The following is a 25,101-nucleotide window of genomic DNA, read 5'->3' as shown; positions in this document are numbered from 1 at the left end:
GTTATAATAATGTAACATGTAGAGCCATCAGATATATCTATTGACGGATAATATTGGATGATATTGGCCTATTAAAGGTATTAGGTGAATTTTTCCACAAGTCACATGTAAGAAAATAGTGAAAAAATATCCATCACAACTTAGTAGATCCAAGAGAAAGTCATTTGTTTTTAGCCATGCTAAACTACCAATACTAGTGATCGAATATTAAAAGAAATGTACATATTCAATTTACATTGTACATCTTTTCCTATTTACTTTTCCTTTACCTTGATGTAAAATGTCACAAGGTCAAGGAAAGACGTGCCAGAGAATTCGTAGGAAATCATAGGAAAAGACATTCTAAAACAATATAACTTACACAAGATTACATAATTATATGACAGTGGATGTTGTTGTTGGATATTGGATATTTCACATTTCCTTAGAATTTTGGGAATTCAACCAGGGTTCATGGTTGCCACACTGGTCATTCCTAAACAAAAAAGACTACTTAGCATTTAGTGCTTATAAGCAAATGGTAACTAATACATTTTTCTAAAAGCTTCTGTTACGTTGAATTCAAATGGCAACGTCTGGGGTAGAAAAATGAAGCCAATGTGGAAAGTTTCGGAAACTGCAGTTCCTAAAATGGCCACTTGAGGCTGGCTCAAAAGAGATTCAATCCCCATAGACCCCCATGCTAAAATTTCAAACTTTTCAGCAGAAATAAACATCTTTAGAGCCTGGTATGAAAAATGTGGCTCAATGGCTTATTTCCTTCTGAATCTATATATTTCAAGGCCATTTAAATTCAGTTAAGGCTTAAACTTATGCAGCATTAAGGGCACAGCCGAGCGTTTATTGCTTATAAGCAAATGGTTGCATGCTAGCACGCTAACCTAAGATTGTGAACACGGTAAACATTATACCTGCCAAAGAGAAGCATCAGTGTTAGCTTCAAGCACCAATGTTCTTAAGTTCAGATTATTACAGCAGCTAGCTTAGCTCCATGTGCAGACTTGACGATGGCTCAGTCATGGACATTCCTGAGGGAGTTTTTATATTTTTAGGGGAGTGTGAAGTTTTTAATTGACTCCTGGGACTGTGTGAACTGTTTCCAGTGTTGGTTTACACTGCAGCAGAAACAGAATGTTGTAATTAATCCCCGACAAGTTTACTGTGGTTATGGTGCAGCTGCACACACTGTAACCTGTGGATCCATCGTGCGTAATTGTGGCTTGGCAGTGACATCATTAGAGCAGTTAGAGAGCACGAGATGGAGCAGATACCTGCAGCCTTCAGAGGGTTACACGTGTGAAAGAAAGGTAGCTAGCTGTTGTGGCTGACAGATGTTAGAAAGAATCAGGTATTAATCTTGGTTCTGGATCTCTGGCATTGATACCATGATTAGAATAAAGATGAAAAGCTGTTTTTTGTCTGATCATATGTCAGCAACTTTCTGTTTCTACCTGATTGTTTCTCTTTTATCTCATTTCCCTTTTATATTATCATGCTAAACCATAAAGAGCAATGACTGTATCAGCATGACAGCTACAGCAGTGCTACAAGAGCACTCAAACTAAATCAACCACAGAAAAGCTCAAGCTAGCCTGCTATTTATTCTTTTTTTTCCCCTTTATATATTTTTTATTGGAAATTAGCATTCATAAGCATCAGTACAAGACATAACTTATTCCACAGCTGTTTCCCACATTTTTGTTTTTTAAAGGGTACATTAGAACAAAGAACCACAAAAGAAAAATAAATACAAAACAAAACAAAAAACATAGTATTATAATAATATATAATAATATATAGGGAGGCAAAAAAGCAGAGAAACAGAAACATTAACAAGTATGCTAATAATACCAATACATAAATAAACACAGGATGCCAAGTATGCTCATTAAAAAAATAAAACTGCTATTTATTCTTTACCAAACCAAATAAATGGATCCAAACAATATATCATTGTAACTCAGGGATCATAGGGGGATATTTACTCAATTGTGTTTCTCTCTGTGACATAACTTTACATTTGCAGCTATACTAATCCTCTTTTCAACACCCAGTATTATTTTAATCTGTTCCCCTTTCCCGCCTGGAGATAGAGACAGAAATAGGACTGTACATCAAACAGATTGTCAAGGGTTAAAGACAAATGAAGGATCAGTGACTGTACAGTGGAATAATGCACAGATGGGTCACCGAGAGGTTACGAGTGGATCATTGAGTTAAGTGTATGATAGCAGTGAGCAGAGAGACGTGCTGTCATTCACTTACTTTGTAATGTCAATCTTGTGACTCTTTTCAGTAAGTGGAGCTGCAGGAAGAGGTTCCTGAGGAAGATGTCAGGAAAATCTTGGAAGAGATCAGTAACACTGTGACACCTGCTGCTGAATATGTCAGCTGGTTTTGAATCTATTTTGTGAAAACTAGGGGTGTGCCATATCGTATCGTTCACAATAATATCTGTATTTTTTTTTTCATGGTTAAAGAAATGCATATCATGATATTGGCAACATTCCTACTTCTTGATGTAGTGGTTAAAGTTGTTTTAATCACAAAAAGCTACTTACTCCCTCTCGCTAAACACATGCAGCTTTCAAAATAAAAGCACAGTGTGTTAAGAGAATCCACCACAGAATTTACAAGAAGACTGTCAAAATAAGATCCCTTAAATAAAATATACAGGAACCTTTATTCTCCTTTACAAAATTTAATTAAAATATACCCCCGGAACCCCTAAATGGTTATTTTTATGATTTGCTCATACTCAAGAGTCAAGAGTAATTTTTTGTATTTGGCAACTGTTGAGATTTGCACTTCAAACTACATGTTAGATTTTTATTTATTTATACAGACTAAAAAAATCATATTTTCTACATCTTGTTAAGTATTTCTTAATATCATCAAGAATATCGTTATCGCAAAAATAGCCTGAAATATCGTGATATTCTTTTAGGGCCACATCGCCCACCCCTAGTGAAAACTATAAAATATTCTACCACAGACTTGTGCAGATGGGACCAAAAAGCAGGTGGGTTCATATTAAAAGGTCATGGTGGACAGAAATGCATGCACACCTTTATATATAACTGCTGCACAGTAATATTGAACCCTTACACATTTCCCACACAATGTTGGTTTGCAGAGATGTTTTTTGACGCATTAACATTTGATTAGACTGTTTGTTTCTTCTCTCTGCTTGAAAAAAAAATGTTTTTTTCACTGGAATAGCCACATGCTGCTCTGAGTCATTTCAGGCATTATTTAGCACCATTGTTAGTACAGAAGTCAACTTTTTACATAATTTTCTTAATACAATGAATAGTCATTATTCAGATCTATTTTTTCAAGGTTGCATTACTAACACTTGGGGTGGCAGAATCATAGATGCTTAAAGAAACATTGATACAGGGTTGGAGGCAAAGCCCTGTTCATTCCAATGAAAGTTGGTCAGTGGCACATGAAGTAAAAACAGTTCAATTCCGTGTCTAATATTACCTGGATCTTCCACATCTGTGGCCCTGAGTGTTTTCTTTAACCCCACCCCCCAACTGTTCGATCTCAGACTCAGTTTAATGAATGAAATTAACTCTCAATTTTGCTATTTATTTCAAATTTTATAATATGTATAGGAACATTTCCACATGCAAATATCTAAAACTGACGAGAACTATGGTACACATTTTGCTGAGTTATATTATTCCACATATTTCCAACAATTTACTAACCTGGAGAAATATGTAATTTCAATCATGCTCCCTGCAGAAGTTGTCAAAAATGTACTTTTTTATCCAGTCACAAGTCACACAATATACTTTTTAGATATACACTACCGGTCAAAAGTTTTAGAACAACCCAATTTTTCCAGTTTTTTATTGAAATTCAAGCAGTTCAAGTCAAATGAACAGCTTGAAAGGGTACAAAGGTAAGTGGTGAACTGCCAGAGGTAAATAAAAAAAGGTAAGGTTAACCAAAACTGAAAGGTAATGTACATTTCAGAATTATACAAATAGGCCTTTTTCAGGGAACAAGAAATGGGTTAACAACTTAACTCTATGGAGTCTCGGGCTATTTTGTCCATTTTTGAATTCTTTTCATGTCTTTGTAAGTCATTTTGTGTCTTTTTTTTGTCATTTTGTGTCTTTTTTTGGTCATTTTGTGTTTTTTTTTTAGTCATTTTGTGTCTTTTTTTAGTCATTTTGTGTCTTTTGGTGTCTTTTTTTGGTAATTTTGTGTCTTTTTTTGGTAATTTTGTGTCTTTTTTGGTCATTTTGTGTCTTTTTTTGGTCATTTTGTGTCTTTTTTTAGTCCTTTTGTGTCTTTTGGTGTCTTTTTTTGTCATTTTGTCTTTTTTTCGGTCATTTTGTGTCTTTTTTTAGTCCTTTTGTCCAACATAAAATGTGATTTTGAATCTTTTTTTTACTTTCAAAACACTATCATGCTCAATAAAGAATTTTAAATGTTGCAAATGTGCATTAATTTCAGAGTACACTGAGACATTAAACTGCATCATTTTCAATTAAATTCTGGAAAAGTTGGTGTGTTCTAAAACTTTTGACCAGTAGTGTATTTTTTAGTTTTTTCAATTATACATTTAAAATGGATGAAGGATTTTGATCATCAGATGTCTGGATTTTCAGTTATCAAGGACACCAGCAGAGGAGACTTTGCGACAGCTCCAGCCCCTCTGTCAATGTGCCAAAAAAACAAAACCATCAATTAATTGATCCTGACTGCCTGAAGCCTGACATAAATCAGCCACATTGTTGCACTGGGTGGCATGTTTCTTCATTACGTTACTTGCTGTCAATCCCACGTACATTAACCTGCAGCTCTTTACTCACTCAAGCACTAAACCAAAATGAATCTGCTTCTCAATAGTCCCCAACAACCCCTTTTTACTCCTGTTTGAGTAACATTCGCTAAAACTCCAGTGTTCTGCAGAAATGACATGCCAGTTGCAGGTAGGGATGTCAGACAGATTGAGAGATAAACTTTGAACTTTCAAGACTGTTTTTTTTAAAGTGTTTTCATGGTATTTGTTAACGATAAGGAAAATAAATCCAGTCCAATCCAAGATTTTGTCCATTTAACTTTTCTAATTTGACACTTTTGCATAAGGAATTCTAGAGCCAGTCGACTTTTTCTTGAACTTGAGTCTGGATGAATAGCAAAAAGGAATTTTAATCCACCCATTATGCGGTGTATAATACTGGTCTCCAAAACTTCAATGTCCACTTGATGACAATGCTGTCCCCCGGCCAGAGATCTCCTGAGGGACTCCAGACTTCTCCATGAAGATCTTGAATGACTCTTCTCAGTTTCTTTGAAACCACAATTATGACCTCCATTTTTCCCTCTAAATATTCCTTTCAGAGCCAATTCTGTCTCCCCCCGCTATCTTACCCTAATGTGGCATCTGTGGGCAATTACCATTACGTTTTCATACAAGGCCAGCCAACAGAGGAAGCTGTTGTATTGGCGCTCTCAGCATGAGTTTGGTGGCTGCGTAGAGAGACAGCAGGAAGGAGGGATGGCGGGAGGGATGGATGGCTGCTGAGGAGGTCTATTCATGTCTCCGGGCGAGGCCATACTTGAGTAGACTCTTATTGTGACGGTGACCTTCCTGTCACCATGCAGCCAACACAAAGCAGCTCCATATGAGGGTCAGCTGAGTTGCTCTCTTTGTTTCTCATTATTCTGTCAACTCTTCACTCTTCAAATTCTGGAAACATTTCCAGGGGAAGTTGAACTCAGGAATTAAAAGAATTGGGGATTTTTTTCACAATCTAACCTATCGTGTAGGTTTGGTTATATTGCTGGAAGGACTATATTTTCTCATGATATTATAGTTAACCAGAAAATAGTAGCACAAAGCTATAAAGTTTCTTTTTCGTAAAATTGCTTACTCACCACATAGCAAGTTTTTTCACTATATGCATTTGACAAGTTAATGGAAATATTTTGCAAATAAATGGATTATGTCTGCTTATGGTATGGTAAAAAGTAAGTGTCTATCTGTATGTGACATGGTAAATACAGTCTAACAAATTATATTCCTGGTTAATTCCCATGGAAAGTTTCCACCTTGAATATTCCTTGATTTTTTTACAATAGTAGTGAGGTCCAAAATGTGCCTTTCACAGAGAAAAGACTCTAGTGCCATTCAGTTTCCACCTATAAAGTAGTTTATAATGCCTGGTAAATCCAAACAGTGACACTTTAACTCAATTACTCAATTACTTGACTACAGAGAGAATAAAGAACAAATGCTGAGTAAAACTGTGGCTGCAAAATATTCCCACAATATGAAGTAACTAAGTACCAAAATGAGAAAAGAGATTCTAATCAAAATGACTGTTAGTGTTGAATAAAAACAGCATGTGTGAATTTGCTTTTTCTCTTTTATACATAATCATTTAGTGCTGTGTCAGTACAGGTGTATTTTGCGTCTCTGTTTCCATGTCTGTTGCTCTTTACTGGGATCTTTTCTAAAGTGATGGATTTAAGCTATTTTGCATAATGGGGCTCACTGACTTACATAAGACGACAAAGGTCAGTAAAATATAGAGTAAAACCTTGATGAAGAGATTCTAACAGCATTGAGGGATGAAAATGTTAATATTTAGAGTCACACTGTGACAAAGGGAGTGGTTTTTGATTTATCTTTGCTTGTCTTTGACCTCATGTGTGATAATCAGAGGATATCCTGTCATTTCCAGCAAAAAAAGTCCAGTGTGCAGTGTCGTCTGGTATAAATCTTTGGCTAGAAATGACTAGAATTGGAAGGTCAATAAGAGATGCTTTCCATTCTTTCATTGATGTGACGAAAGAAACTTTGCATTGGTACATTTTTTGGATGAGAAAAGTTGTACCACATGGAAAGTATTGCCAGATCAACAAGATCTCAAACCTAACAGAACAGAAATAGAAAACGCTTGTCAATACCACCCATAACGACGTATATGAGCCTTTGTCAAAATGAGCGTTTTGCAGTGTCATGGTACCGCGGTTTGTTCTAAAGTAGCACACGTTCATTATACATACACATACAGTTCGTGGTTGTCAAAATGGCTGCAGTTTCACTGAATTTAGGCTAAAAAACCACTGACCTAGGTTTAGGGCAAAAAAAATCCTGGGGAGTCGTTATAAATGGGAGCTTAAACAGTCAATAAATGTACATAAGTGAAGTAGTGATGACATTGACGTGAGTCACGTAAGTTACGCAAATAACGACCCCTCCCTCCCTCCCTGAGTGTGATATCTGCCATTTAAACTCTTGCCCCTCGCCGATCAATACTACGACGTCCACAAGACGGCAGTGGAGCAAAAAACAGACCTGGGCATTGGGCGGCCCGCGGGCCACAAATTAGAAATCAATATAAACCGCAGTGCTTTTATTTTGAAGGCGATTTACGTATAAGTTACCCGAGTTACCGAGGTACCTTGTCAAAAACACCTATTAAACACCTAAAAAGTTAATAAATTAACAATTAACAAGTTAATACATTCCTTGGTCACCTTGTGAATCCACCATAAGAGCTACGAGGTGGAAAAACAATAACAAACATTAGCATTAGCACTTGAGCAAACAAGCACTTTTACTATAGTTAAGACAACAAATATAGCCACAAATATATATGACAGAAGAAAATAAACTTTAACAAACCTTGTTCCTGTCAGCCAGCCACTATAGAAGCCTTTCGATACTTTATATCAACTTTATATGAATTACTACGCACTTGTTATGATTTACCGTTCGTTTTTTCATTTAACCGTTCCACCTATTACTTCCTGTCACTACCTTTCAAAATCAAAGCACCCGTTTCACAGTGGACAGCACCTTTTCAAAATAAAAGCATCACAACATTGTAAAACGCCTAGAAAATGTACACACACACACACACACACACACACACACATATATATATATATATATGATTTACTCCACATTAACAGTCTTATCATAACATGTATTGTTATCAATAGCAGCTCAAAACCAGATAATTTACTGTATTTCATAAAGCGGTTAAATTAATATTGAGCAGAAGTCATGTGGCCCCTTGGGAAAATTAATTGCCCACCCCTGGTCTAAAATGTAAATATGAATCGATTTTGCTGCATGTACAAACGCCCTATATTGACGTTTTTGAGCAGAGACTAGTCTCCAGATAGATAGTCTACCTTTAATACTTAAGTAGTACTTTGGTTTGAGCGTAGAAACCCACCCTGTCTAGTGCTTCAAGTAATGTTTGACTTTTTCATTATTTTGTAGAGATAATGATCTTTCCCTAACCATAACCAAGTGCTGCCAGTTCCTGAATATAACCACAAAAATGTAAATCATGCTTTAATTGCTACAGGCAGGTATTGAATTGCACAAGAACATGTTGAAATAAAAATCAAACATGGCTGGCCTTAAGTTTTTGCTGTTACAAATTAGCAGTGTGATGGTGTTCAGCCAAGTGTAATGGATAAATAATGTTTTAATGAGTCGTGTGTAATTCAGAGAGGATTTTCAAAGCAGAACATTTTTCCCAGTGACTCATGGGGATGCAATGTTCCTAATTTGACAGATGTGGCCAACATGTGGGTGATTAACTCCTCCTATGCTATCTTTTGTGCATTTTGGCTAAGAACGATTTCACCAGCAGTAGTTTGAGGGTGATAATGCCTGTAGTCAACAAACAAGACAGTGTTGCCATACAGTTTGATAACCATGTTGGACATAGCAGCACTCATAAAGACTTTAAAAAAGAAGGACCTCAATTACATAAACCTCAATTATATGTTTGGTTTGCCCTGTTTTGTTACAAAAATGTTGTGGAGTTCTGCCTTTTCAGTGTTCTTCGTGGATGTTTTGGAGGTCAGTTTGTAGTTCTTGGCAGAGCAGCCAGAAGGTCGAACACAGAGTTCAGCAGCGATGCACTCTTCATTTCATAGCGCTGGTGTGTCTAACAAGTTCTTACAGCCTCCTGTATGACTGCTGGGTGAGTGCTTCATAGATAGATAGATAGATAGACTTTATTTATCCCAAGCTGGGAAATTACAGTGTAGCAGCAGCATTACACACAGAGACAATGACAACACAATTAAATAAAAAGAACAACCTAGGCATACTTCAAGCAATAAAATATAAAAATACAATAAAATACAATAAAATGTAATGTAAAAATAAAGTGTCTAAAAAAGGAGTATGTATTAAGAAAACAAGAAAACATAAAAAACACATGAAGTGCATAACAAACGGTATGTAATAAACCAGGCTATTTGTTATTGTACAGTGTGATGGCATGTGGAAGGAAAGATTTTTTGTATCATCCCACGTGTAGATGTTTTTTTTTTTTTTTTTTTCAATTTTGTAGCTTTATTGATAGTAGAGATATTGAGAGTGAAAGGGGGAGACAGAGGGGAAGACATGCGGGAAAGGGCTCCGAGCCGGATTTGAACCCGGGCCGCCCGCTCACGAGGACTGGGCCTCTGTGGTATGCACTCTACCAGGTGTGCCACCGGGAACAACCCCCACGTGTAGATGTTTATCTTAACTTTGCGAGGTTTAGATTTGCAAAGCATCTGAAAATCTCCAGTAAAATTCTGGAAACATTTCCAGGGGAAGTTGAACTCAGGAATTAAAAGAATTGGGGATTTTTTTCACAATCTAACCTATCGTGTAGGTTTGGTTATATTGCTGGAAGGACTATATTTTCTCATGATATTATAGTTAACCAGAAAATAGTAGCACAAAGCTATAAAGCTTCTTTTTCGTAAAATTGCTTACTCACCACATAGCAAGTTTTTTCACTATATGCATTTGACAAGTTAATGGAAATATTTTGCAAATAAATGGATTATGTCTGCTTATGGTATGGTAAAAAGTAAGTGTCTATCTGTCTGTGACATGGTAAATACAGTCTAACAAATTATATTCCTGGTTAATTCCCATGGAAAGTTTCCACCTTGAATATTCCTTGATTTTTTACAATAGTAGTGAGGTCCAAAATGTGCCATTCACAGAGAAAAGACTCTAGTGCCATTCAGTTTCCATCTATAAAGTAGTTTATAATGCCTGGTAAATCCAAACAGTGACACTTTAACTCAATTACTCAATTACTTGACTACAGAGAGAATAAAGAACAAATGCCAAGTAAAACTGTGGCTGCAAAATATTCCCACAATATGAAGTAACTAAGTACCAAAATGAGAAAAGAGATTCTAATCAAAATGACTGTTAGTGTTGAATAAAAACAGCATGTGTGAACTTGCTTTTTCTCTTTTATACATAATCATTTAGTGCTGTGTCAGTACAGGTGTATTTTGCGTCACACGTAATAAGGCAATTTTTGTTTTGATTGAGCAACATAATGGGTGGGAATGAATAGTACACAGAAACAAAAAGTGGTTGAAAGAGGTTTCTCTTCCTCCCCTCACAACATCCTGCAGTCTCCAACGGCTTCTGTCACCAGCTTCTACTTTTTTAAGAGACTCGACTAACGGAAGGGAACCAGACGTTCTCTCTGCTGAGAAAAACTCAGCTCGATGCTCTCAAGTCCTCTACCTGGCACAGTAGACGAGGAACCATTATGCACTCTCCAGTGGCATTTTTGGCAGCCAAATGTGCCATGAGGTGTTGGAACAGTTGGAGTGATGAATGGCAATGCTGGCTTTTTCTTTAGGGAGTTTTTCCATTAAGTAATTCCTGCTGTATTGCTTTGCAGTTACCACTTATTATTTCCTGTTTAAACTGACAATGAGTCAGTTAAGACGAAATGATTTTACCCAAAGTTCTTCATGTTTTTCTTGTATTTCCATCTTCAAGTCAAGTCTTTAGGAAATACTTTAGAGCCTGTTTGATGAGCAAAAGGATGTTTTTAGGTAGACTGGCTCAGTTGGTAGAGTGGTCACATACTGGTCGGACGGTTTGTGGTTTGATCCTTGACCATGGCAGCCTACAGGTAGAAGTGTCCTTGAGCAAGATACTGAACCCCAAATTGCTCCCAATGCTGCGTTCATCGGTGTATGAATGAATTCCCAATGGTGGCAGGTGGCACCAGTGTGCCCTGGTAGCCTCGGCCACCAGTATGAATGTGTGTGTGAACGGGTGAATGAGCGTAGTGTGCAGTGTAAAGCGCTTTGGATAAAAGCGCTATATAAGTGCACTCCATTTACCAATCACCATTTAAGTGCCAGCAGCAGCACCATCCAAAAGACCGCAACGGGAGACACGGACAGCAAACTCTGTGCGCAGCATCAACATTGCGAGTTGAGGTTCCAGAGTTTCCACTATACTCATTTGGTAGCGGCGCCCCGTCGCTGCTATTTCAGAATATGGGATTGTTTTATTTTTTATCTCTGTAGCAGTGACCACAGCGGGAGGCTCTGCTGAACAGTCTTTCGCGGGGAGGAGCTACTGGAACAGTGCCAGGACGCCAAATACTTGAGATGTCATAACAACCGAAACAGCACGAGCACTCTGTTAGCATTAGCCCACTCTAGTTTCTGAGTGAGGCTGGCCTACCTGTTAGCGCGAACGGCTAGCTAACATTACTGGAAGGGAACAAAGCACCCTGCGGGACGTCAGCCACCATGCGTTTTGCCAGTGCATGTATTTACTAAGCGTTACGGTAGAACGTGTTGGACCAGCCTTCAAAATAAAAGCAAGCACGTGTAGCTTTCAAAATAGGAGCACATGTATGTGTTAGCAGAGCCCACCACAGAATTTACAAGAAGACTGTCAAAATATGGCCAATAGGTTGGATGATTAAGGGAAAAGGTAAATGATGTCACTCATATCAAACCTACACTCAGGAATGATCAGGCTCACGTGGGAATGAATGGAAATGACAAACAAGTGTTTTTTTTGTGCTGGTGCACCTAAAAAAAAAAGTTAGGCGCACCAGTGCAACCAATGCATAAAGTTAGTCTGGAGCCCTGTGAGGACATTTTTAGGCTACCAAAATGGTAGTGACTTGTCCATCACAATGTAGCCCCACCCTAAAGAATACTTTGCTTCATCTTCTATTTTACTCTAAATGGGACCACAATGTACAAAATGAACATCATGCTGTATTGATGAAAACTTTAAACTCGCAATTGAAACCATAAAGTCATTAGGAAACGTTTACTGAGGTAATAACTCAAGCGAGAAGTAGGATCATTTTCTCATAGACATCTATACAGTTACAGACTTCTTTTTGCAACCAGTGGAGCTGACCCCTGCTGGCCATTAGATAGCATGCAGGTTTGACAGGCACTTCCCATTGGCCTCACTTTTATAGTCCTGAAGGTTTCCACTTTGTTTCCAGCTTGTTTCTGCCCTCATGTGGCCAAAACAATCTGCAGTGCAAGCATGTGTCTAGAAAAATATCCCAAGTGTCTGTCAGCACTCATTAAAGTAATAATACACAGACTGGTGGAGGGTCTCATGCACTGTTTTGTCTACAGCTTCACCCAAACTAAACTTAGCCTAAGGCTCAGAGACAGAAACAGGTAAACTAATGCACATGTCTGACATAGCGGACAGACGGACATGCACGTGGACCCACATGCTTGCTCTCATGCATGCATATACACACTTAAACAAACACAGTCCTGCATATTTTAACCATGCAGCAAGCCCACACAGTTAAACTATGAAAATGGCAGTCACATGTTGCTTAGACATGCATTTACAAGGTGGGCAACTGCTTATAATTGCGATAGAAAATTTGTCTCGTGCACACCCATCTCTTTTTTTCCCTCCACACAGTGTCATGCTGTTTATTTGCTGCAATAGATTTCCTTTTGGGTTTTTTTTCTCTTTGCCTTTTTTGCTACCCGCTCCTTTCATTCTCTCCCAACATGAAATAAAAGTTCCCCTGCTTTTTTCATCTCTCTCCATCTGTTGCAGCATTTTCCTTTTACCCTGTGCCTTGATACATACCAGGTCATCTGTAGACAAGAGGCAGCGTGAGGCTTGTGGCCACAGCTTTATTGTCATGTTAACACTGTGGTAGAACATTTCCAGCCATAGCGCAAGCACACAAAACTTTTTAACGTCACCGGAGTTGACTGTGAACATAGATGGTGTTGATCTTTAACAGAAGCCAGCAGTAGCTATCTTGAGGTTTTATGTGACAGCAGCCTTGCAGAGATCACACAACTTTTCTGTCTTATCGTCTTACCGTGCAGAGTGATTTGCAAAAAATGTGTGGGTGTGAACTGAAGTGCAGTGGGTCGAGGTTTGGATATAGTGAGATTCAAAAGCTGCTTTCTTACAGGCCACACATCAATCTAGAGTAGGAAACACTTGATAGCATTAGCCTCGGCCAGTCCTTTAATCATCTCTTAATGACTTTCATGGGATACATTTCTCACTGTTAGAAAGATCTGAGACTTTTTGATTATGCAAAACCGGGAGTGGTGGAAGTTTAGCAGAGAATTTTAACTTTCTTTAATTTTGCCCCAGTTTTAAGTTACCAATTAAATCTCTCTACAGCAGAATACTAGAGAGATTATTGCGCTTAGAGGCAGACAAAGCATGTAGGCCTGACCTCTGACCTGCTCTGAGTGTCTGCACGACTGTTTATCTCTGGATATCTACCCAGCTTTTTTATGCTAAGGACAAAGGGCATTCTACTGTAGGAGAAAAACACATTTCTTAAGAATATAAGCTTGACTCTTTTTTTCTTTTCTTTTTTTCCCAAATTTTAAAAAGCATATTTTACAACATTTATTTTCATAATTAATTGTGTGATAAGTACAACATCAAAAAACCAACAGGTGGAAAACTAAAAGATATGAAATTTATTATAATGTAAAACAAGAAAAAGCAGCACATTTTCAAATTCTAAGAAACATAAAATGTCTATCTAGATACTGCTACTTTAAAAATTTAAAACGCTTAAATAGTTAATCTGTAAGCATCTGTTTACATATACAATTCAAAGATGGAAGTAGATTTTTTACCTTGAATCAATTGTTAAGGGAGGTGAATGGAAAAGCTTTTGTTGAACCATTTCCCTATTGCCTGTCAGATGTGTTTAAGCTGTTATGTTTCTGAACCAGATTAATTGACTAAATTATGCATTGACTTTTCCTCGGCAGCCTTTTGCAAATATTTATACAAATGTGGTACAGTTTCCTTAGAGTTTATATGTGATTTGCTTCTTGTGGTGTAAATATTTTATACTTTAAATTATTTATTATTCAGTGGCAAGTGTTGCAGATGGACCCCATATGTTCAAGACTTCATTAACAACCTTAACAACATGCTTCGCCACATAAGACAAACACATTCAAGTCTCTCAAGTTGGATAAATAAGCCATAGACTAGAGCTAGGCAGTATGAAATCTTGTAGCCTGATATAGGTAATTTAATATTGCGTTGACATATATCAAGACATTTTTTCTGGTAAATCAATAAATAAATAGTCGATATGACATAATCACAAGCCTCATTCAAATCACATAAATATTGGTTAAACTCAAGCTGCAGTACAAAGACACATTGCTGCTATCACAACAAAGTCACACCCTAAAGCATACCCTGCTTAACTATATATTCAACCATAATTTATAAAGTGAACATCATGCTATATTAAAGAAGACTTGCAACTAGCGATTGAGACCATAAACTCATTATTAGAATATTTGCTGAGGTTGGAAATCAAGTGAGAAGTAGGGTCATTTTGTCATTGACTTCCACACAATCAAACTTTTTCTTGCAGCCAGTGTAGTCGCCCCCTGCTGGCCATTGGAAAGAATGCATGTTGGCTACATTTTTCACTATGTCCACTTTTTGCACGGTCTATAGCAGCACTAAACAGCAGACACCATTTTATTTATGATGTAGCATTTACACAGGAATTAACCATCACAAATGATACTATCAATGAAAAGACTTGAAGCTCTCACAGTGTCACAGGTTTACATTTGAATTTCTGCAGTTTCTTTGGCACAGAAGTAGGATGCTTTACACAAGGGCATTAGTTTTCTACTAAAATGCATTTGAAGCTTCTCACAATGCCAGATGGTGTATGGATTGAAAGGCAGATGGAAAAAAAAACACTTTGAAAATGTTCATCCTCTTCAGTAAAGTGAATGAGAAAACCAAGTGTCACCAGTATGAGGGTTTAAAATGAAGAATCACAAGCAGTGACAGAGATGCTGGCTTATGTGAAGCTATTAATCAGCATTCGCTTTGGCATTCATTATACCGAGGTATCACACTTGACAGCATGTTTACGTGCGTATGAAAATGTGACATATACAGTGCCGTCGCTTTAAGTGGCGGTGTGCTGTTTTGTACAGATTGTGTGTCTAAGTGGGTGGGACATGTGTCAGCACACCGATGTGAGCCGAGGCGTAGCAGCACAGCAGCTGATTGACTAATGAATTGCTCACTCTCGCGTAATCTGCTGTAACGAGATGAAAGACAGACACCACAAGACAATCAAAGCAGTCTTTAGACAGATGGCTTCAACTCATTAAGACCCTCAATGGGAGTCTGTCAAACCCTTGAAACTACAGATGGATGTTAGAAACCTGTGGTGTATTGAGTACAGTCTGTGGCTTTTTCCCCCAACATATAAAGGAATTTTCTGTACAGTTAAGCTTGTTATTATTCTTTTATACTGGTCCCTAAACCCATCCGTACTTCCCCGGTATGATTACAGGAAACAGTTGATCATATAAGTGGAAGGATGCTAGCGATGAGTGGAGCCACGAAAGCCTCAGGAAGTCAAGAAGTCAAATGGATGAAATATTGGCAGAGCCAACGCTCCTCTGTTTGTTTCCTCTGCCATTTGTGATGCCATTTATCATTTATTGTTTTGCTCTCTGACATGATGATTTTCAACAGTGACATACTGCTCCTGTTCTGGCAGATGTTTAATCATTTATTATTGTTTGTTTGCATAGCTAGCAGCAGATTACACACGCTCATACTACAGCAGCAAACAGAAAGGAAATGACCTACTGGGTTATGACTGTAACATCTGGCAGATGAGAGCCCAGAGCAGGTGGTGGGGGGTGGGGGGTGGAGGGTAAAAGCACACGGGATAACTCACTGTTAATCTATGTGACCTACTCGTGCTTTGTTGCATCACAGAGAACAGGATGATGGGACAAATGGAAATGTACAGTTCTTTTAGGGACAGGCATGAGAACCCAAATACTCAATTTGGACGTCAGTATTCGTTCAACATATAGAGTTCTATAGTCAATTATCAATATCTTACTACCATGCTACTATGACAAAGGGCTCATTCCAGCCACCAAGCCAATGTGTACAATAATGTTAACATGCTCCTGGAGTTATTTTAGGTATGATTGTTTTGACCGCGGTTTTGGCCGGGCTACCCCACTATTTGAATAAATGTAAAATGAACAAAGCTAATATTGTAAGCTATGTTGTTGAGTGAATTTAAGTTCCCCCTGATAAGCAGAGATGCAGAGTCTGTCTATGGCTTTTATTGTGAAAATAACGATCAAGGAGCGAAGCTGTAAATGCACTAGAGTCTTGGTAAAGACTTCCAAGCCACTGTATTATTATTTTAGTACCTTCATAAGTAAAAGCCCAACTCATAGCTTCCAACTACAAATGGCCATCCCTATTGTAGAGCAATGTATTTTTATGAATTTGTATAACTTACAAAATATGATTGTTCTATTAAACGTTGCAAAACTATCACTATTTCACTTTTTTAAGCATGTGAAGTTTTCTGTTTCAAATACATTGTTAACATTGTGAAACAGAATTACTTGGTTAGGTTTAGGCACCAAAACTGCTTGGATAAGTTAAGGCAAATAACTAGTTGGTTCAGTTTAGGAAAAGAAAACAGGGTTTGGGGTACAATAACTACTCCCATACTTAACTACTGTAGACAGTTCCAATGGCCCTTATATGGCCCTTATCATAATTACTATGGCCAATAGAGATTGCCACCTGACGACAAATTACCTGCGACTCCTGGCTCACAATTCCGATGGTTTTTTTTTTTACAGATATTTGTGTATCTTTTTTGTAGGTATACCAATAAACAACGGATGAGAAAAATCTGTCCAGAGACAGATGAATACTTAATTTTCCCCAAATCAGCAGTTTTAAATATATTTCTGTCTGCCCAGATGAGTTTGTCATTTTTCTGTCAACAGGAAGTAACGAATCCAAAGAGGAAAATACAAACTATCCAAAAAAAAAAAGCTAGTAAAATCTTCCTTTCATATCCTTTGGTACAAAGCTTAACAGACATGCAGTGTACTTACCAATGTAAAGTTCAAGACTTCACCTAGAGCAGCCAATTTTCTTGAGGCTGCAGTCGGTCAATCCGTATGACCACACTGTCCTGAAAATACTGCATTAACCCTAAAGTTAAAATGGACCCGGTGGTGCTTTTGCGAAGGTTATAGTGCCTATTAGAGCAAAGCAAAGCCAGCATAATAAAGTTTAAATCTACCTGGACTGTCTGAGGATTAATCCGCTGCCCAGTCCCCAACCAATTAACTCAGATGTGCTCTGGTAATTGTCAGCTTTACAGCCCCTTCCTCTTGGAGAGCAAATAAAGAGCAGGACTGCTCTCCCAATATACAGTTAACCTGCCAAATTGAGATAAATATCAGTTTGAACCGATAGTCTCACAGGTAAACAGAGCTTACACAAATGAAGACAAAGAAACCAAGGTTATTCTGACTTACTCTGGCTCATAGGGCCAAGATTGGCTTTTCACTTATGAACAAATGTAGGCAGCTGTTGTTGCTCATTGCCAATATCGAGCAGATGAGGATCTGATTTGCGTAATTAGCTTCAGACATCTTTAAAAAGCTGCAGTGAAACCAGCCTCAGACAACCAAATAATTCTGTTGGTTTTCATCAAAATGCTGTTTTGTCTTTTCCGGAGAACAATGGCATTTTGGTATTAGTATTATTATTTTTATGTTCAGCCATTGGGAATTTTAACTTGGAAAAACTGCCCTGCAGACCAGTAAAAAGCTGCCTTGAAAATGCTGTTCTTTGAGGGAACAGGGAGCCGGAGAGTCTAACAAATCGAGTACGAAAAAACCTTCTCACAGGCAAGACAGCCACGTCATTACGTCACTGTATACATCTGTATACGTCTCCGCTTTCCCAGAAACACAGCGCCAACTTCAAGGATAATGACAACACAAATGTTGCTCCTGGCTTTGCGAGCCTACATTGGCATCCAAGCGCGACTGGTAATACACATTTGTTATGCTCGTCTTGATTGCTATGGACGGCGATTATGTTCTTATTAACACACCGTAAGATGTTAATGTTAGACTTTGTTGCAAGCTGGTGCTAGCCAACTAGGTCTAACTAGCTACCTAGCACAGGCTACCTGGTGTCAGTCACATTGCAATTAATCAAATCAAATTAATTTCCCACGTTTTAGTTGGTCTTGTTGGTCAGGATAATCCCACACCCAGCCCCCAATGTACGTTTTTTGTGGTTTCAGACCAGCAAAGAGTTGGTGCTGCTCTGGAGCCAGATTTCCTGCACAAAGGCCGGCTCTTTGGTTGTCGAAACAAGAGGAACTGGTTTGGGATTAAGCACTGGCTCCGAACCGAATGGCCTTGGTTGAAAAGGGGTATATGTACACCTTGAAATTCACCATGGCAGAGTTTTCTGGCAAAAAAAAGTAACCAAAGTGTCGCCAGCTAGATAGGGTATTGCCATTTGATTCAAACCATCATCTATAGTCAATTCAATCAACCATCTGCTCAAGCCTACTGCCCATACTCCCGCCCACAGCTGCCAGTCATGACATTGCACCCCTTTTTTACAACATAAAATAACTCATTAATGCCAAATTAACAAAGTAACATCACTGTGTTAAGTAATACTTAAAATGACAGTAAACTATCTTTGGCAAAATGTATTAGATATGTACTTTACATGTATTTTTTGGTCTTTTTTGTCTCATCCACTAACATGGAGGGGGCGGGGCTTATGACCTATATTGCAGCCAGCCACCAGGAGGCGATCAAGATGTTTTGGCTTCACTTTTGGGGGAGCTGTCATGTCATTCATCTTTATACTGTATACCATTTATGAGCTCACTTAACAGGCTTTCTGACTGATTGTAAGCAAGTATTACACAAAGATGCATTAAGGGCTGTATAACCCATTATTCATTCTTCCCTCTCAAATACACAAAAAATAACTCTCACATTTACAATTTTATCTATCACATACACACATTTTGTGTATGTAAGAGGGAAGAATGAATTATAGCTTATACAGCCCCTCATAAAGATGCAGTGATTAATTTTACAACAAAGTAATACAATGGTATAACAAAATGGTGTACTACCCAGCAGATTTGTAAAACCATAATTCTGGCAGTACATTAAATGTAGCCAGTAAAGAGTAAATGGAAGTCTTGTGTATTTATAGAAAGAAAACACAACTCCAGTATGCAAGACAGAGCAGAAACACAAGAGAATACAGAAAGAGAAAGAAGAAAGAAAGAGGGGGAGGTTCACAAAATGAAAGGAGACAGAACAGAGATTAAGTTTTGGACTGCTTAACATAAAGATCTATTCATCCATCCATTGGATATTAGGGCTTATTGACATGCAGTCACAGTGAGTTTCCATGCCACTGCGACTGGGTGCCTCAGCATCAAAGACCAGAATCAGGGAGCAGTGTCAAGACAAGTCTTGCTTGGGTGCCAAGGGGATGCCTTTGTTTCAGTCTGTCTCAGCATGTCAGGAAATGTCACCCTATGTAAAAAGGATCCAATTGTGCTGCTGTTTTTTCTATAGTGCCAAATATACACAGAACAGGCTGCAGCACTGCACATAAGCACATTTCCTGTGATACTTCAAGAACAGATATGACTCGACAGTATTGGTGGTGTGGTTTTTTTCAAACTGTCCAATCAATCTCAACAGAAGTAGAATGAAAATAAAAAGACATTATTTAGATGTTGAAAGATAGGTTATTGACTCCCAAATGAGACAATTTTGTGATGACTTTCACTTCTTCCGCTTTGAATATGAAAAACTTCATGCTGGGTGCTGATGTCAATGTCGCAGTCCAATCAGAGATCAGGATGAGCCTCTGTGGCCTGAAAGGAGGAGCGATGTCATGTGGTGTACAGAACAGGGATTACAGCCCCTAATCTGCCTGTCATGAAAGCCCAACTAGAGAAAAAGAGAGAGAGAGATCATCATAATGGAATGACAAATGTCGGAGGATGGAACAAGATGAAAAAATACTTCTTTAAAGACTTCTATGGAGATTTGCAAAAACCTGATTTGTGCCACAGAAGCAAATGCTGTCATGTGAGTGTTTACTCTATATGCTGTATGCATGTGGGCGTGTGTGCAAGTTTGCATGTGCATCATGCTTTATTTTCTAAGGACATCTCAGTCTGAAATCCTATCCGCGTGCACACAAACACACTGAGTATCACCACCGCAGAATAAGCAAAGGATGTGGTTTGGGATTGTTCTGGTGAAGGTTTCTATTTGCAGGGGTGTGTTTATCCTCTGTGACCATAAGAGAACGCACTGGCTTCCACATGTGACCACAGAGACCATAACACACACACTGACACGGGCAGCTGGAAGGCAAAAAGAATCAAAGTCAACTTCGTGCAACCAGCCTTTTAGTGCCCGTGTGTGTATATTTAAACTTCATATACTGTACAACATATGTATGCAAAAAACATGTCCTCAAAAGGTATTTGTTTGTTTTGTCAGGTCTTAGAGTTTAAAGATACTATGCATGATTTCTTTATCTAGGTCTAATGTTTATCATGTTCACCATCATAGTTTAGTGTGTTAGCATGGGAACATTTGATAATTAGCAGTAAACACAAAGTACAGCTGAAGCTCATGGGAATTAGTAACCTCTGCCAAGGAGGTTTTTTTTGTCTGTTTGCCAGCCGGATTATGGAAAAACTACTGTCCCAATTCTCATGAAAAAGTTGGTGGGAATGTGTAGCATGTTCCCATGAAGAACCCATTAAATTCTACGTCACAGGGTATTTTTTTTTTTACTTTCGTTAGCATCTCAAAAATAGAATACATTTGTACTGCATTCATGTGGTGGATAATCAGAAAAAAATGAGTTTGCAACTTGGGAAAATTCCTGTAAACACTCCCTCAAGTTGGAACAGCAAATTTGGAAAGTTGGCAAAAGATCAATTTCCTTTGCTCTTTGTCATCATGCAAATACTAGAAACAGCTACCACCATGTTGTTTAAACACTGTAAGCAATAGAATACAACACATTTTCTGTGTAGTGTCCATGTTGTTTTTAAATTCCAACTCCTAGCTCCTGAACACCTCGGAAATGGAAAAACAACTTGTGGAACAACAACTAGTGAAATGGGACCATTAAGGAAGCATGTGAATGCCCCATTGGCCTTGGCAGATGTTTGTGCTCTCCTTGGGCCGTTCTAGTTTGCATTAATTGGTCATAAATGATCAATAATGGTGGTGCTCGAGGAAAAGTGAAGGCATCACCAAAGTCACTGGAATTAATCTTCTGGGGAATAAACTATGTCACTTCTGGTAGTCATGTCACCCTCGTAACTACTTCACTTCTGGCATTAACATACATTTATTTACTGTTTAAACTGTCTTTTATAACCGCTCACCAGAACCATTCCTGCCATAAACCTAGAAAAGTGGTTTTGTAGCTTAGGCCCCGTTTACATGAGGACGCTTGCGGGTAAAAACAACAAAATATTTTATCGGAAGTGCCTTTCGTTTAGACGGTGACGGCGTAGCGTGTCCGTCTACACTGCCAAGATGCAAAACTCTGCTCAGATCTGCTCACGTCGCGTACGTGTTTACGTCACATACATGTACCAGTACAGGGAAATAAACAAACACGTGGGATTATTTTCATGCGTCGGACCTTCAAGCTGCTCTGTCAGCTCTAATAAACTTACAGGAAATGTACAGGATATGTACAGATAGTATTAGTGAACAGAGAAGGATCTGTAATTACCTCTATCACATTTTGGACGAGACCTGGGAGATCTAGTGGATGGTGGATAACTTTGTGGTAGCTGAGAGTAGCTGATGAAAATGTGTGGCGTGAAAACTTCTACATGCCCAAAGATGCTCTTATCGCTTTAAGTGATGCCGCCTGGCATGCATACAATTGAATTTCACACACTTTTGCGGCACCGTATGCAGCAGATTTCCTCCCGAAAGCGATCGTCTAAACGCGGAATAAAAAGTGAAGATGCGACGCCACTTTTTTTTTTTTTTTTTTTTCACACACAATCAACAGGTTACAGAGGATATGCACAAAACTCCAACCCCCACAACTCATATTCCCTCACATAGGGTAAATCAAAATAGCTCTAATAATATGCACAGAAACACAAGCTTGCCAAAGTCAAAAACTTATTACAGAAAGCGAGACACCTTCCAATCTTAAGCGGAGGGCTGGTCCCTTTCACACCACTCAGAAAACCAAAATAATATCCAAACCTATACCCTCAACACACAACAGACATTGTTACACAGCATAAATAAGGAACAAATAAAACACAAAAAAAAAAAAATATGAGAAAACAAACAGATAAGAAAAAAAAAATCAAACAAAAAAGAACAGACAAACAAAACAAACAAAAAAAAACCCCACAACAACACATACTATTACGATCAGGTCTTGCCATTTTTACTATGCCTTATATTGACCCAGAGTGCTCTTAAAGTCAAATTCCATATGAGATTGCCAAATTTTTAAAAAGTCTGAGGATCTGCCTTTACTCCTATAATATATATTATCCAATGTAAGATAGCTTGAAAGTTCATTCCACCAGTGAGCTACTGCAGGGGGTTCTGTATCTTTCCATTTTAAAGTTATACATTTCCTGGCTGCCAGCATAACAAGATCTATGTATCTGCGACGCCACTTTTGCGTCTTCTGTTCAGACCGTCATCATGTAAACGTAGTCTTAATTTCAATTTAACTGCAGCCTTTTTTAAAAGAACATGAACCGTGCGTGTTTGTATAATGATTTGTATAATGATGATGTATAATGATCTGTTTTGACAAATAGTCATTTGTGTCATAAACACTAAAATGTCACCCACGTAGTGAAAAAACATTAAAAGTCACGGGATCACAGAAGACAGGAAGTTTCTTCCTCTGGGGAACAAGCATGTCTGTGCTAAATTGTTTCATGTCAATCCATGTAATAGTTGTTGAGATATGTCAGGCTGAAGCATCTTCTATAACTGTAACTACTCCCTATATTGTGGAATTACACATGTTAAACATGAAGCTGAAACAATTTTCTTTACCTTGTCAGTGATCCAGTATTAAACTCTAAACCTAATTTTGCAGTGTCACACTGTAGAAATGGGAAAAACCAACTTCCACACCCCCAGTAACCTCAGTGGATCAGTATGTAATGAACAAGCTATGATGTGTTTGACAGCTTTGTTAACTGAAAGGGAACACATGCTCACCTTGTGCTCTGGCTGTGTGCTACTACATGTACTCCCATCTACAGCTGAGTAATCACACCTTTTATTTGTCCCAACAACACCTTTTACTAAGAGGCACAAGTTCTCACCTGTTCTGTAGACATAGCTGCACAGCCTGGGAAATGTAGTTTGCATGAGAGGGCATACTCCTGACAAGAGAATGATATAATTTAGTGCAAAGTAGGCACTCTGACTGATTGTTTTTGACTAGTAAGAGCGATTCAAAGTGGGAATTTTCCCTCAAGGATGTAGTCCAACTGTGAATCTGTGTGTGTCATTTGGAAGCACACCCCGTTCTGTCCGTGCCGCTGTCTATTAAGAAGTCGTCCAGCTGCCGGTGTTGAATATCTTTCAGCTCGTTAGGCTCGGCTTTGGCCAGAAGTTTGAGTATCAGCTCCAGAGCCACGTATGATGGAGGAGATTATTGTTCGGCTGATGGTTTTATGGAAAGAGAAGGGGGGAAGCCTGTAATTTCACTCACATCAATGAATGACAGCGCTGGTGGTCGCTCATTATGTCTCACCAGAGCCCCATGCAGATGTCCTATTATCCAGTAATAGTCCCGCCACTCCTGCTCAATGACTTCCCCTTGGCCTGAGCTGCAGGCATAATGTTTTCTTAAACCAAGCTGCAGCACAGGCACATTTTTTTCACACTAAATGCAATTTCAGTAAAGTGGACCGGGGAATACATTTTTGGAATAGATGATTGAGAGAAGCAGACATACCATAGAACTACCAAACAAGGAATTTCTTCCTTGAAACCTACTTTGTCTACCAGTAATAGAATTGACTGAATTCACTATGTTCATTATTTGTCCTGTATCCTAAAATGACAACCAGTGGCAGCCAATATATTGGTCTAAGGGTGTTTATGTTTGCTCACTTAAAAACCCACCTCTTTTCTCTTGCCTTCTATTAAAGTTTTTTTTTTTCCTCTGGCAAGTGCTAGGGAATAGTGTACCCTAGTAATCCCACAGTGCTTTTAAAAAAATATCCCATCTTCTTTTAATTTATTTTAAATTAATTTTTTTTTGTTTTTTTTTGTTTTCTTTGTTACTTTTGTCAATTTTGTCAATTCTGTATTTTATTGCACTTTCTTGCACTTTTATGTGAAGCACTTTGGTGCGGCTCAGCCGTCTGTAAATGCGCTATATAAATAAATCTGACTTGACTTGACTTGACTCATTATGTAGAGAAAACTTTAGAACAGAAAAAACTACTATGATAGCAGATAGCGTATATAGGCCTATTAGAGGTATTTCAGAAGACTTTTTATTTATTTTTTTACTTATTTAACAAACCAAATTTAAAGGTGTCATTATTGAAAATGTTTATTTTATGTGAGGATGGGGAAATGGTCAGGTTTGTTTGTCATTAAGACGCTTTTTTTGTCACTATATTTAAGACTGCCCTACAATGCAAAAGAGGCTCCAGTGGCGCAATCGGTCAGCGCGCGGTACTTATAAGACAGTAACTTGCAGAGTGATGCCGAGGTTGTGAGTTCGAGCCTCACCTGGAGCAGAGAAGTTTTAACCTGGGCTGTCAATCACAGGAGACATGCTGATTATCCCTGTGAGATTTCTCTACGTGAATCAGAGCAGACAGAACTTGTTTTCATACAAGAGGAGCTATTTCATAGACCTAAGAC

At 38.3% G+C, this 25,101-nt stretch overlaps 1 protein-coding gene and 1 non-coding gene across 2 annotated transcripts in view; both read left to right on the top strand.

Annotated features, from left to right (window-relative positions):
- The window catches only part of rhbdf1b (rhomboid 5 homolog 1b (Drosophila)), a 64,830-nt gene that overhangs the window by 4,018 nt on the left and 35,711 nt on the right, over positions 1-25,101 (top strand). The window lies entirely within an intron of this gene.
- trnai-uau (transfer RNA isoleucine (anticodon UAU)) lies at positions 24,881-24,974 on the top strand. Its single transcript has 2 exons — positions 24,881-24,918; positions 24,939-24,974. It is a non-coding gene; the product is annotated as a tRNA-Ile (tRNA).

This window comes from Centropristis striata, chromosome 21 (genome assembly GCF_030273125.1).
Source record: "Centropristis striata isolate RG_2023a ecotype Rhode Island chromosome 21, C.striata_1.0, whole genome shotgun sequence".
NCBI classification, from domain to species: domain Eukaryota; kingdom Metazoa; phylum Chordata; class Actinopteri; order Perciformes; family Serranidae; genus Centropristis; species Centropristis striata.
Note: the sequence above shows the minus strand (reverse complement) of the source record. Positions and strands in the feature narration are given on the sequence as shown.